Raw genomic sequence first — 13,511 nt, forward strand, 5'->3', positions numbered from 1 at the left:
GAGCAGTGGTTGGCAAACTGCGGCTCACCCCAAGGGAACCCCCACCTGACCCGGGACACCCTTCAGGGAAAACCAGCTGGCCCCCACCCCTGTACCAGGCCTCTATCCTATCTAATAAAAGAGTAATATGCAGATTGATCATCACTGCAACACACAATATAGCTGCCCCCATGTGGTCAAAGATCCTGCTCCCATGTGGACACAAGATGGCCACCACAAGATGGCCAGCAGGAGAGGGCAGTTGAGAGGCACCCGGCCTGCAAGGGAGGGCAGTTGTGAGGGACCCGGCCTGCAAGGGAGGGCAGTTGGAGGTGATCAACCCTGCAGGAGAGGGCAGTTAGGGGTGACCAGGCCGGCAGAGGAGGGAAGTTGGGGGCAAACAGGCTGGCAGCAGAGTGGTTAGGGGGTGATCAGGCTGGCAGGCAGAAGCGGTTAGGGGCAGTCAGGAAGGCAGGCAGGCAAGCAGTTGGGAGCCAGCAGTCCTGGATTGTGAGAGGGATGTCCGACTGCCCGTTTAGGGATCTGACTGCCCACCGGGATCGGGCCTAAATGGGCAGTCGGACATCCCTCGAGGAGTCCCATATTGGAGAGGGTACAGGCTGGGCTGAGGGACAACCCTCCTCCATGCACAAATTTTGTGCACCGGGCCTCTAGTCCTATCTAATAAAAGGGTAATATGCAAATTAACTGTCACTCCGTCACAAAGATGGCGGTGCCCATAGCCACAAGATGGCGGCGCCCAGTCCTCTCAGCCCCGCCGGAATCCCCCAGTCCCGGGGTGGGTGACTGCTGAGAGCGGGCAGCGTGAGCGGCCTGGCAGAATGCTTGTTTCGTCGCCCCGGTGACGAGGTAAGCGTTCCGCGCCCGGCCGCGGATGGGCCTCATGGCTGCGGAGAGCCTCCGGGCAGTGGGCGCGGAGCGGCCAGGCCCCGCAGAGAGCTGCTGGTGCACGGATCCGTGCGCAGGGCTGCTAGTGTTAGATGAGCCCTCAGTCTTGGTGGGGGTCTGTGGATGCGAGCCCCTGGGCCGTCAGCTGCTCACAAATGGGGCCATTTTGCCTGGACCAGTCATTCATAGCCAGGTGCTGTCTTGCTACGGAAGTTGGTTTTGGGGCGGGGTTTTAATGAACGTAAACACACCACAGGGACTCTGTTTTTGTTTGTTTGTTTGTGTTTAAGTTGATAGCTTCACAGACGTCTCCCGTTTCCCCCTCCCCGTCTCCCAGCTCCAACCCCCCCCCCCCCGCCTGCAGGCCCTCACTACGCCGTGTCCTCTTCTGCTGCCACGTCCTCCCGTGTCTTCCCCCCGCCTTTGTCCTCCAGGCGGGGAGAGCACCTCTGGAGAGCGGAACCCGGAACCTTCCGGGAGGGAACCAGGTAACTGCGCTGCAGGTGGGGGAGCCCCGCCTTCCAGGGGGCGGAGCCCAGCTTCCTGCTCCGCGTGTCCTTGCATCGACTGACGGGTTGCTTCAGCGCCTGCTTCTGCTTTCTAGGGGCCAAGGAAGGACCCGAGAGGGTTGCGTGCAGGCAGAACCGGGTCAGGGGTGCGAGAGGCGCGGAGATGGGGACAGACCCCGATTTCTCTTCTGCGACGACTTCTGAGCCCGCCACGTCGCCTCCCCCGGGTTCGCAGTGACGAGCAGTGAGCGGGGCCCCAGCAGGTGCGATGGTCCTGGGCGGGGTCTGGGATTGGGCCTCAGTGCCCCGGTTTCCTCTCACTCCCCGTCAGCTCTGTGGGGCCCTCGTCCTGCTCTCTCTGGCCAGGCCATGCCCCCCGGTCGGGGGGCCATCCTGGGTGCCCACATCACAGCCTCTCCCCTCCTGGGAGACCTCCTGGGCTCTCACGTGTCTGAAATGCCTGCTTCCGGGCACCCCCATGTGGCCCGGGCACCATCTGCTTCCCACACCTGGCTGAGCGGTGGCATCGCCTGGACACTCCCCCAAACAGAGTCTGTGCCCCCACCTGGGTTCTGCTGGATTTGGAAGAAAGATCGAATATGGGGATTGTTTTCTGCTTTTTTTTTAGGAAAAAGAAAAGAACTTTCCTGGGATCCCCTCACCGGCCAGGCTGGGGACCGTGACCGGACGCCTTCCTTAAAGTCCCGGCCGAGCCCGGCTTCGGAGGCAGAGGAGAGGCGGCCGCCGGAGGGAGGCGCTGGGAAGATGCCCCGGGTCTGATCCACATTGGAACCGGACCAGAGACTTGGTCTGTGGGGTTCAGACACTGACCCAGTTTCTGGTCCAGATTTAGGGAGAGTGCAGCCTCATCCCGACAGGCTACTCGGACCTGCGGAAGAGTCTGTGACACGCCTCACCCGGGACCACGCCCACACTCCCTTTTAATGCATCTTTATTACCCAAACGTGTGCAAACATGTGCTTGTTAAAGATGGACCGCGTCCAAGTAGACGGAGGAGTGAGTGGTTCCTCCCCCACCCCGACTCTTCACATGCCCCTAAGTTAGTCAACTAATTTCCTACCAGTTTCTACATTGGTAGACAGCACCACATTCACCTGTGAAGACGGAGAGGGGTGGATGGGTAACTTGGGCAAATTGTTCAGTATTCCACGCCTCAGTCTCGTCCTCTAGCGATGAACAGCGCCATCTCCCTTGTAGAGCTGGCGGGGGAATTAAGTGACTTAGTGTTTGTAGAGCTCTTAGGCCGGTGGAGACCAGTGTCTGGAAAATCGTAAGCACTCCACAGCTGTGGTTAAAAACCACACATGCACATGTACTTCCAAGACGCTATAGAGCCGGGTGTACAGCGTGTATTTTACACGTGGTAGTATGTCTTGGAGCTCTGTATATGCAAGCACACACAAATATGCCATCACTTTATAACAGTTGCATGGTATTGCATGGATGGACTATAAATCTCTACATATAAAAGCCCAGCAACCAGTATGGCAGAAAGACCAGAAAAACCGGTCACTATGACATGCACTGACCACCAGGGGGCAGACACTCAACGCAGGAGCTGCCCCCTGGTGGTCAGTGCGCTCCCACAGGGGGAGCGCCACTCAGCAGAAGCCGGGCTCACGGCTGGCGAGCACAGCGGTGGTGGTGGGAGCCTCTCCCGCCTCCGTGGCAGTGCTAAGGAGCAGCGAGCCAAGTGGTAAGGAGCGAGCAGGCAGGCGGTAAGAAGCGAGGGGTCCGGGATTGCAAGAGGGATGTCTGACAGCCCGTTTAGACCCAATCTGGCCTAAACTGGCATTTGGACATTCCCCAAGGGTCCTGAATTGTGAGAGGGCACAGACTGGGCTGAGGGACCCCCCTCGCACGAATATTGTGCATCGGGCCTCTAGTCCTATATAATAAGAGAGGGATATGCTAATTATCCGTTATGCTGTGAGGCGTAACCACCAACCGCGTAATGACCAGATCACGGACCTGCAGGAGGGTGGGGCAGCGAACTACAAGCGGGAGGCAGAGAGCTACAGGAGCGGGCAGGGCAGGGGTGGAGCTACAGGAGGGCGGGCAGCGGATGGAGAGCTCCAGGAGGGCGGCAGAGAGCTACTGGCATGGATTCGTGTGCAGGGCTACTAGCTATCCTACATAATAAAAGGGTAATATGGAAATTGACCGTACCTTCGCTATGCTCACGATTGGGTGGGAGGCGCGGGGGGGCGGGACTCAGGGTGGCCGGGGTGGCCAATTGGGCCGGTGGGAGGAGCGGGGGGCGGGAACTCGTGAGTCCCCACCCCCCGCGCCTCCCGCCGACGCCATCGGCCGCTGCGCTGCTGAGCGCGGACTGAATAGGGCTGGTGGGACGCTGAGCTCGCGTAGCCAGCGGCGGCGCGAGCTCAGCATCTGCGCCATGGCTGTGCTGCGGCACAGAAGGGGCCTCTGGGGCAGCGAGCCCACGTCCCCGCCCCGGCCGGCCGTGTGGCGGGAGTGAACCGGCCTCCGGCACCACGCGCCCACGTCCCCGCCCCGGCCGGCCGTGCGGCGGGAGTGAACAGGCTTTTGGGGCCCGGAGCTCAGCATCCGTGCGGCAGGGGAGGAACCAGAAAAATGGATCTTTCCATTCCTGATGCTGACAGCCCTATGGGTGCCGGGGTCCTCCACCTGCAGCCCCCAGTCGCAGCCCATCAGCCCCAGTCGCAGACTGGAAGCCCCCTGCCAGCAGTCCAGACGGGACCATGTGGCGCCGCGGTGGTGGGTGTCAGTGGGCATGCTACAGACATCAAATCACTGCCACCGAGGCCACCCCCCTCCACACACTTGCAAGTAGTATGGTCCAAGGGGGCGACTCCTAAGGCAAGGCTCCCATGGCAGCTGATGCTCACCATGCCAGGTGAGGAAGCCAGACCTGAAAGCCCAAACCCCCGAGTACCCGAACTGCAGGGCGTCGTGGGCCGGGGCCCTGAGGAGGCCCCAGGACAAGCATCTTCCCAGAGGCTGTGCAGAAGGAGGGGAGGGACCTCTGGCTAGAGGGCGGGGTGAGGGATGCTGGTGTCTTTGCAGGCCAAGACAGGGCTGAGGGATACCCCCCCCGCACCCCTGTGCACGAATTTTGTGCACCGGACCTCTAGTTTAATAAAATCCTTCAATGGGTAGTTGTGTTGTTTTTTTCCCCCATGGGTCAGTGTGTTTTAAACATTTCCATAAATAATGATGAAAATGCATGTACTTCTACTTGCACAAATAAGAACAAATGTTTGCCCCACATCGACCCTCAGCAGCTCGTAGGACCTCTCCCCCACAGTGATCCGTGCTGGGCACTGCAAACTAAGAAGCTTTGCTGGGGTGAGGGTGGGGAGCAGGCTGGCTTAGTCCTCGAAGCGCTGGGTGCAGGAGGGAGCCTTCCCTGGGACCGTGGGGAGGCCGCTGACCGACCTGCGGCCCTGCCGTGCGGGGCAGGGGATGGGCGGTGAATGCCCGCGGCAGTGGTGGAGGCACATGAGGCATGGCCTCATTTTATCTCCTCTCGTCCAGTTGCAGGGCCATCCCAGCATTTGTATTGAGTAGAGTAACCTCCCAACAGGCTGCTAAGATGACAAACCACAGTTCCATCCAAATGCGTGAAAAACCTGCTCTGTCCAACACGTTTCTCAGAGTTTGCATTTCTGGTTTGGAGATGACCAAGCCCAGCATTGCAGTGTTGGCATCACCAACATTAGCATTTTCTTCCTGGGGTTAGGGTTAGAGGTTGGAATAATTGTACTGTGGAGCCAGTTGCTTCTTGCAGAGGGAGATAGAGAGGTGGAGGTGGAGGTGGGGACTGAGAACATTATTAACCGGCCCTTCCTATGAAGGAGCTAGGATTAGGGTTAGCGTTAAGATTAGGGTTAGCGTTAAGAGTTAGGGTTAGGGGTAGAGGTTAGGGTTAGGGTTAGGGGTAGAGGGTAGGGTTAGGGTTAGTGTTAGAGGATAGGGTTAGGGTTAGGGTTAGAAGGTAGGGTTAGGGTTAGTGTTAGAGGATAGGGTTAGGGTTAGGGTTAGGGTTAGAGGGTAGGGTTAGGGTTAGGGTTAGAGGGTAGGGTTAGGGTTAGGGTTAGGGTTAGGGTTAGAGGGTAGGGTTAGGGTTAGGGTTAGAGGGTAGGGTTAGGGTTAGGGTTAGGGTTAGAGGGTAGGGTTAGGGTTAGTGTTAGAGGATAGGGTTAGGGTTAGGGTTAGAGGGTAGGGTTAGGGGTAGGGTTAGAGGGTAGGGTTAGGGTTAGGGTTAGAGGGTAGGGTTAGGGTTATTGTTAGAGGATAGGGTTAGGGTTAGGGTTAGCGTTAGTGAGTAGGGTTAGGGTTAGAGGGTATGGTTAGGGTTAGAGTTCATTGTTGGGGTTAGGGTTAGAGGGTAGGTTTAGGGTTAGAGTTCAGGGTTAGGGTTAGGGTTAGGGTTAGAGGGTAGGGTTAGGGTTAGAGTTCAGGGTTAGGGTTAGGGTTAAAGGGTTAGGGTTAGGGTTAGGGTTAGGGTTAGGGTGTGGGTTAGGGGAGACGGTTTGGTGAGGGTTAGGTTACAGGGTTAGGCTTAGTTTAGGGTAGATGGGAAATGTGCTTTCTGTTCCTGTGGATTGTTTCGTGTGGAATTCCTAACCCTTATCCTATTGGTTCAGAATGTCTGCAATCCCTTAGTGCCATCGCTGGATAAAACTGTATTTTTGCAAAATTCTCTTTAGATGAAAAATGTTCATGGCTCCTACGAACAGTCCCGATTGTGGACAAGAAAGAAAACCGGTCATAATTCACCGAGAGTTCCGTTCCAAACTCCATGTTCCTGGAGGCGGCGCTCAGCCGAGGAGCCTCGTGGTCGGGCACAGGGCACCGCCTGTCTCCTGCGCGCCGGTGCGTGCGTTTGTCAGGAGGGGATGCACTTTCCTGCTCTCTGGAAGGAAGGCCAGACCTTGTGGGGCGGCCTCCACATTTCCCTGGGGGAATCGCCTCCCGGTGTTCGTCACTCCGACCACTAGATGGCACTGTGCCCCAAGGAAGCGTGGCCTGGGTGGGTTTTTGTGTGGCTGTCAGTAATGGGTTGCTGGGGGCGGGAAGGTGAGGTGTGTCTGTCAGTGGCCACTGAAACGTTCACTTGGGCAACGTATTCGTGGGTTTATTTGATCATCGGAGTTTTATTTCAGATAAACACGCATAGAACATGTGTGCCCTACCAGTGCCTCCTTGGTCATCGTCTGACGCCGTTTTCACGGTGTGGGGCCGCCATGCTGAGAGCCGTCTGGCTGCGATGGTAAGGCTGCGATTCCGGGCTGTCTGGTCCACCTGGCGCTGCCTCCTGGCCTCAGACCGCTCATCGCGGGGGGGGGGGGGGGGTAGGGCTGGACACCCACAGGCACCCCCAAACTCATGCTCCTGAATGCCTGCTCTAGCCTTGTTCCCGTCTCCCCAGTCCCCAGTCAATGGCAGGGCCAGACCACCGGTCAGTGACCAAGTGTCTGTGTCACTGCTGCCTTTCCGGCCCCTCAGTTACTGAGTCCAGAGGGTGGCCAACCCTGACTTCCGTCTCTAGGACCCTAAGGAGGTCCCCCCGGACCCCCGCCCCCCCCCCCGCCCCGCCATCACCTGTCCTCGCTCAGGAGCCCGATCTGAAAGCTGTGCGTTCTTGTGACCCCGTCCCCTGACGCGGCCCCCGCAGTTGAGCTCTCCTGTCTCCATTTTAAGAAACAGGACAAGGACGCCCTGATCTACCCCAGACGTCTCCCCGCGGACGCAGTCCGAGCCTCGCCCCGGAGGGGCCTGGGTGCCTCACACAGCTTTTCCTGTTTGTCTGGAGGCATCTCCCTCGTTTAGACGCAAGTCCTCGTAGGCACCGCTCCTCCTGCTCAGAGAGCCCTCAAGTGTCGCCGGCAGCTGGCACCTCCTGCGGGCTGGGCTCCGGCTCGGGGGCGGGGGGTCCTCCCCACGCTGCCGGGCCCTCAGACCTGGGCGGGTACCTGGTCCTACACCAGCCACCCCTGCGAGCCCCCAACTTCCGCTTCCTTTTGGTTTTGCCGTGACCTTGCCTGTCACCCATCTGAGCTGTTCCCGCTGTTCAGATCACCGTGGTTTCTGCTTGTCTGTCTAGAATGCAACCGATAAAAATGGGCCCGCATTTCCCCCCTAAGGGAACCACAGGTGTGAGTCCCCAGGGCAGGAGGGGTTAAGAAGACCCCCCCCCCAAGCACCTGGGGGAGAAAGGGCCCCCCCCGCCCCCGCCCCACCGGGCAGGGCCACCTGTGGAGGGAGCACTTGTCGCTGTGTCCTCCCTCCCGAGCCCGCCCGCCGCCCCCAGCAGCCAGGTGTCGGGTGATGCAGCCAAGAGGGGGCGTCGGGGGGCGGGGGGCGTGGGGAACAGTCCTGGGGGGGAAGGGCCAAGACGCCAACCACGCTGCAGGTCTGGGGGGCTGACCCCCCATTTTGTTCACTTTGGGGGCTGGTTCTTCCCCGGGCCTGGACACCCCATGATTCAGCCATGATGCTATTTTTGTGAAATCAAGGAATCTGATTGTTTTCACTTCAAAGTGACCCCCAAACGGGAGGAAGCCGGCCTCCGGCAGGGGAAGGGGCGCGGGCACTGACTGCACGTGGACCTGCGGGCAGGCGAGTGAAAGCTGTGGGGACAGTGAGGTGCGCTCTGCAGACGAGCCTGGGGCTCCCGGCAGCTGGGGGACACGGGGCGCTGGGCGCCCGGCTGCAGGGAAGCAAGCAGCTCCCTCTCTTCCACCCACTCACCTGGAGCCACTGCCCTCCCGCCCCAGCGGCCCCTGCGCGCAGGGACCAGGGACCAGGGACCTGACTGGGATGCCGTGCGCTTGCACTTCTCGCCACCGGCGTCTGCACTCTGCCGGGAACCCAGGGACACGGGGACAGAGGCGCCCAGCGCCCCCAGCAGGTGACACCCTCGGCCTGGCCACGGCCGGGTCATTCACACCGAGTGGATGGTGAGAGCCACCCCGGAGGTGTGTGCACAGGGATGGCGGGCCGGGAGGGGGAGGACCGAATTCTGTGAGGCCCTAGGGTGGGAATCAGGAGAGGCAGAGGGGGACCCTGAGCTCGCTTTGGGGGTGACCAGGGGACGCGGGACGGTCGGGAGAAGGAAGGGCACCGCTGGAGACGGGGTGGGGGAGGGGGCGGGGGAGATGGTGGTGCAGTCTGGGATCTGGGACCACAGCAGGCCCCCCGGGGGGCTGGGGGGGAGTGGTCCTGGCCTGGGGTTCACAGTGGGGTGGCAGTGAGGGCCTTGCCGGGGGGCTGGGATGTCACTGAGCCGCAGGACATGGGCACATGGGGCTGAAGGGTTCGGTACCCGGCACCACGTTTTAATTCATCTCGTAGCTCATCCTCATGGTGCCCGCGCTGGGATCTGGGTGGCCCCCTGCCCACGGCATCCTGGGCCCCCGCGGCCCCTCTGCCCTCTCCCTGCCTGCCCTCCGGCCCTGCCCCTCCGGCCTCAGAGCCTCATTGCTGGGCCGGAGCTGCTCACCCACGGCTTCCTCAGCCCCGGCCCCGCAGCCAGCGCTTCCTCTGGGGCCTCGGCTCCCTCCCCAGGAGGCCTGACAGCTGGGGACTCGCTTCCGCCAGAGAAGGTCTCTCCGGGGCTCACGATGGCGGCCGGCCCGCTCCTCTCTCTCCAGCTGTGAGGGCGGCTCGTTCCGAGGACGCGGAGGAGCTGCGGTCCAGCTGCGGCCCGGCCCCGCGGGCGCTGCATTGTAACCAGCGGCCTCAGGCCTCCTGGGCTCACTGAGCACCCCTCCCCGCACTGAGCACCCCGAGGCCTCCCCTCAGGCAGGTGAGCCCGTGGCCCGGCCAACGTCCAGTCCCTGTTGGTGCCCGGGTCCCAGCCCAGGCTCCTCCCGAGGAATGGCCTCCGCCCGGTGTGAAGCCGAGGCTGTGCTGCGGGGAAACGCGTGGGCTTCGCGAGGGAGAGGAAGGGGCCTGCCGGGCGGGTCCTCACGGCGCGGCCCACACCCCTGTGCACTCAGCCGGCGCCCTGGGCCTCGCCCTGGCATCTCTGGTCGAATGCAGCAGCGATGTCCCCACATCTGCACCCAGTGCCAGGTGCTGGGTGGCTCCCACGCGGGGTCCTCACTCGGGATGGGAGAGCCGCGGCTCGTTCTGAGCCTCAGCGTGGGGTGTGCGGTGGGTGCGGGGCCATCAGCTCCTCTGGGGGAGGGAGGCGCTCGTCATGCCCCTCACGTCTGTGGGCAGCGGCTCTGCGCTGGGTCGCTCAGCTCTACCACCGAGAAACAGCGCTCAGGAGACATCAACACCTGGGCGTGGTGTGTGCCAATAAAACTTTATTTAGGAAAACACTACAGAGCACGGGGCTGATTCCAGCACCTAGGACCGGCCTGCATCCAGTCAGCACATCCTGCCTTGGGTGACATCGACCATGTTCCCTTCTTCCCTTCACAGCTTCTACCGAGCAGAGGGGTGCTAACCGCCGACAGCAGCCCACGAGCTGCTGGGAAGGTGGGAAGCCGGGACACGAGTCATCTCGGGATCTCAGTTTACCATCGCCTCGTCCCAGAGCACACGCACGCCGAGCTCCCAGCACGGCTGCATCCGCTGAACCTCAGCTTTCAGTTTCAGCCTGAACCACCCACCATGCGAGCCCGGAGCGTTGACTTAGGTCTTCGAACAAACCTAGGAAAGCCGTTGCCAGAATGAAGAGACTCCTTGGCGTGTTCTGAGTCCTGCGGGGAGCCGGGGGGAGGGGAATGCACTCCCCACCTGCCCTTCGCTTCCAGGAGCCCGTCTGCACCCGAACAGCAAGCGCCTCAGGGCTGCACGCGGCGCTCTCAGGACGAGGACACGCGGTCTCGGACTCACGCTGTGGTGCCCGCACGGTGGTGGGGAATGACACAGCCGCTCGCTTGTAAGCTCCCGAGGGGCCACCCTGCAAAGGAAAAGGAGCGTGTGAGTCAGAGCCACCCGCTGAGATGCAGCCGGCAGGGCAGGCAGGGACCAGCACCCGAGACTCGGCCTGGGTCCCCGGGTCCGCCAGTCCGGCACCACCACCCACAGAGCCAGAATCTAAAGAACAGGAAAGCAGCTGCATAAGTGATGGTGCATTTTTCGAAGAAACACTATATTTTTATTTAAAACTAGAGGCCCGGTGTACGAAATTTGTGCACTGAGGGGGGTTTGTCTCTCAGCCCAGCCTGCCTCCTCTCACAGTCCGGGAGCCCTCGGGGGATGTCCTACTGACGGCTTAGGCCTGCTCCCTGAGAGGGCCTAAGCCGCAGTCTGGCCTCCCTCTGCGGGAGGCGACCAGGATGATCAGGGGAAGGTGCCACCCCCATCACCCCGCTGCTGCTGCCACTGCCAGCCACCACAGCCGCCAAGGTGTTTTCATGAACACAGACTCCAGTCCCTTCACCATGAAAAAATGACAACTTTCTTTAGTCATTTTCAAGATGTGTCTTTCATAGGATATGACATTTCTTTCTTTCTTTCTTTTCTTTTTATCCTCACCTGAGGATATTTTTCCATTGATTTTTAGAGAGCATGGAAGAGAGAGGGAAAGACAGAGAGAAACATCAATGTGAGAGGGACACTTTGATTGGTTGCCTCCTGCATGAGCCCTAACCTGGGCCCCGGCCAGGGAGGAGCCTGCAACCTAGGTACATGCCCTTGACCATAATCGAACACGGACCCTGCGGTCAGCAGGCCAAGGCTCTATCCACTGAGCAAAATTGGCTCAGACAGGATATGACATTTCTTAGCCCTCCAGCAGCGGACCTTCGTTTTTTCCTCCAGGAGTGAGGTGCAAAAACCCTAGATCACCTTCTTGGATTCTTATTACCCAAGTTACCAAGAACACTGCCAGTGGCGTACCGGGAGCTTAGCCAATGAGCTGGCAGGCCCCCATCTCTGCTCCGGGCCTGCTCCAGTCACACCACGGAGACTTGGGCAGGCCCCCGACTCAAGGCCTGCGCCAGCCATGGCTTGCCTCACCGTGCACGCAGTCCCCTCCTGCCCATCTGCACACCCAGCCTCCTCCTGAGCCAGTTGTGACTGTTATGGCGTCCCGGCTAATTTGCATATTACCTCTTTATATATATACTAGAGGCCCGGTGCACGAAATTCATGCACGGGGCATGGTGTCCCTCAGCCCAGCCTGCTCCTTCTCCAATCTGGGACCCCTCGAGGGATCGGGCCTAAACGGGCAGTCGGACATCCCTCTCACAATCCAGGACTGCTGGCTCCCAACTGCTTGCCTGCCTGCCTTCCTGATTGCCCCTAACTGCTTCTGCCTGCCAGCCTGATCACCCCCTAACCACTCCCCTGCCAGCCTGATTGATGCCTAACTGCCCTCCCCTGCAGGCCTGGTCACCCCTAACTGCCCTCACCTGCAGGCCTGGTCCCCCATCAACTGCTCTCCCCTGCAGGCCTGGGTCCCCCCACAACTGCCCTTCCCTGCAGGCCCGGTCACCCCCAACTTCCCTCCTCTGCCAGCCTGGTCCCTCCCAACTGCCCTCCCCTGCTGGCCATCTTGTGGTGGCCATCTTGTGTCCACATGGGGGCAGACATCTTGTGTGTTGGAGTGATGGTCAATCTGCATATTAATCTTTTATTAGATAGGATAGAGGCCTGGTACAGGGGTGGGGGCCAGCTGGTTTGCCCTGAAGGGTGTCCCGAATCAGGGTGGGGGTTCCCTTGGGGTGTGGGGTGGCCTGGGCGAGGGGCCTGTGGTGGTTTGCAGGCCGGTCACGCCCCCCCCGGGCGACTCAAGTGGAGGCCCTGGTATCTGGGAATTATTTATCTCCTATAATTGAAACTTTGTAGCCTGGAGCGGAGCCAAGCCTTCTGCTTGCTCCGTGGCAGCAGCCATTTCTGTTGGGATTTATGTATCTTCTATAATTGAAACTTTGTACCCTTGAGTGGAGGCCTGGGACCACCAGGGTGTGTGGAAAGCTTGGCTTCCTCCATTGCCAGGGGCAACCCTAGCTTCCCGCTCTCTCCAGCTCCGTGACTGCTGCCATTTCTGTTGCTATTTATTTATCTTCTATAATTGAAACTTTGTAGCCTGGAGTGAAGGCCTAGGCCAGCCAGGGTGTGCGGAAAGCTTGGCTTCCTCCATTGCCGGGGAAACCCAAGCCTCCTTCCTGCTCTCTCCGTGGCCACAGCCATCTTGGTTCTGGTTAATTTGCATACTCGCTCCTGATTGGCTGGTGGGCATGACTTGTGGGTGTAGCAGAGTGATGGTTAATTTCCATATTACTTTTTTATTAGATAGGATATATATATATATATATATATATATATATATATATATATATATATATGATGGTTATGGAGTCTTTCTACTAATGAGAAAAAGTGTCTATGGTGGAAAGCTGCATATGAAGTTTGGGTTAGGACTGAGCACAGCACGAGCACAGGTGTGGGGACGCCCACTCACCAGGGAAGGGGCTCAGAGGAGATGGACTCTGCTCCGCCCGCGTTAGACGAGTGGAAGGAGGTGATGGTCTTCTATCTTCACAATTCTTGAAAAATGTTGGACAAAGGGTTAGATTTTTTTAAATAAAACATATATATAAGGTTAAAAACACCAAAACCTCCAGATCCAAGTCAGAACCGACCCAGCACCCTCCTTCTTTTCAATGTGAACACCTGCCGTCGGCTAAGCTTATCGGTTAAGGTCTCTCCATGGTGACCATTAGTCTCCCCAGCATGACCTCCGAGGGAGGTCCTGGAACTACCCGCCCAGAGGTCACTGTTGGGGCGAATACCGCTCCCCAGGACGGCTCACCTCTCCACTCCCTGGACTCGTCCTGGACCCAACGTTATAATGCAGATCCTGCAAGTGCTTAGCTGCTCCTCTTGGTCCTGCCCAGCTCTGTAGGGACCCGTCATGGACCACCTCCCCACCCCCTCCTGCCCCATCCCCACCCCCTCCTGCCCCATCCCCACCCCCTCCTGCCCTATCCCCACCCCCTCCTTCCCCATCTCCACCCCTCCCGCCCCATCATCACCCCCTACTCTGAACTGGACGCACTGAGGTTCCTTAAGCTCCTAGAAGGTTCTAGGTTTCCTTTTTTTAAAATGTATTTTTATTGATGTCAGAGAGGAAGGGAGAGG

General features: G+C 59.5%; 1 long non-coding RNA gene across 1 annotated transcript; it reads left to right on the top strand.

The window, feature by feature from the left end:
• Positions 1–596: 596 nt before the first annotated feature.
• Positions 597–2,921, top strand: LOC307111785. Its single transcript, XR_013814622.1, has 3 exons — positions 597–1,376; positions 1,493–1,660; positions 2,026–2,921. It is a non-coding gene; the product is annotated as an uncharacterized lncRNA (long non-coding RNA).
• Positions 2,922–13,511: the final 10,590 nt, after the last annotated feature.

Source organism: Cnephaeus nilssonii (assembly GCF_951640355.1).
Source record: "Cnephaeus nilssonii genome assembly, chromosome: 15".
Lineage (NCBI taxonomy): Eukaryota > Metazoa > Chordata > Mammalia > Chiroptera > Vespertilionidae > Cnephaeus > Cnephaeus nilssonii.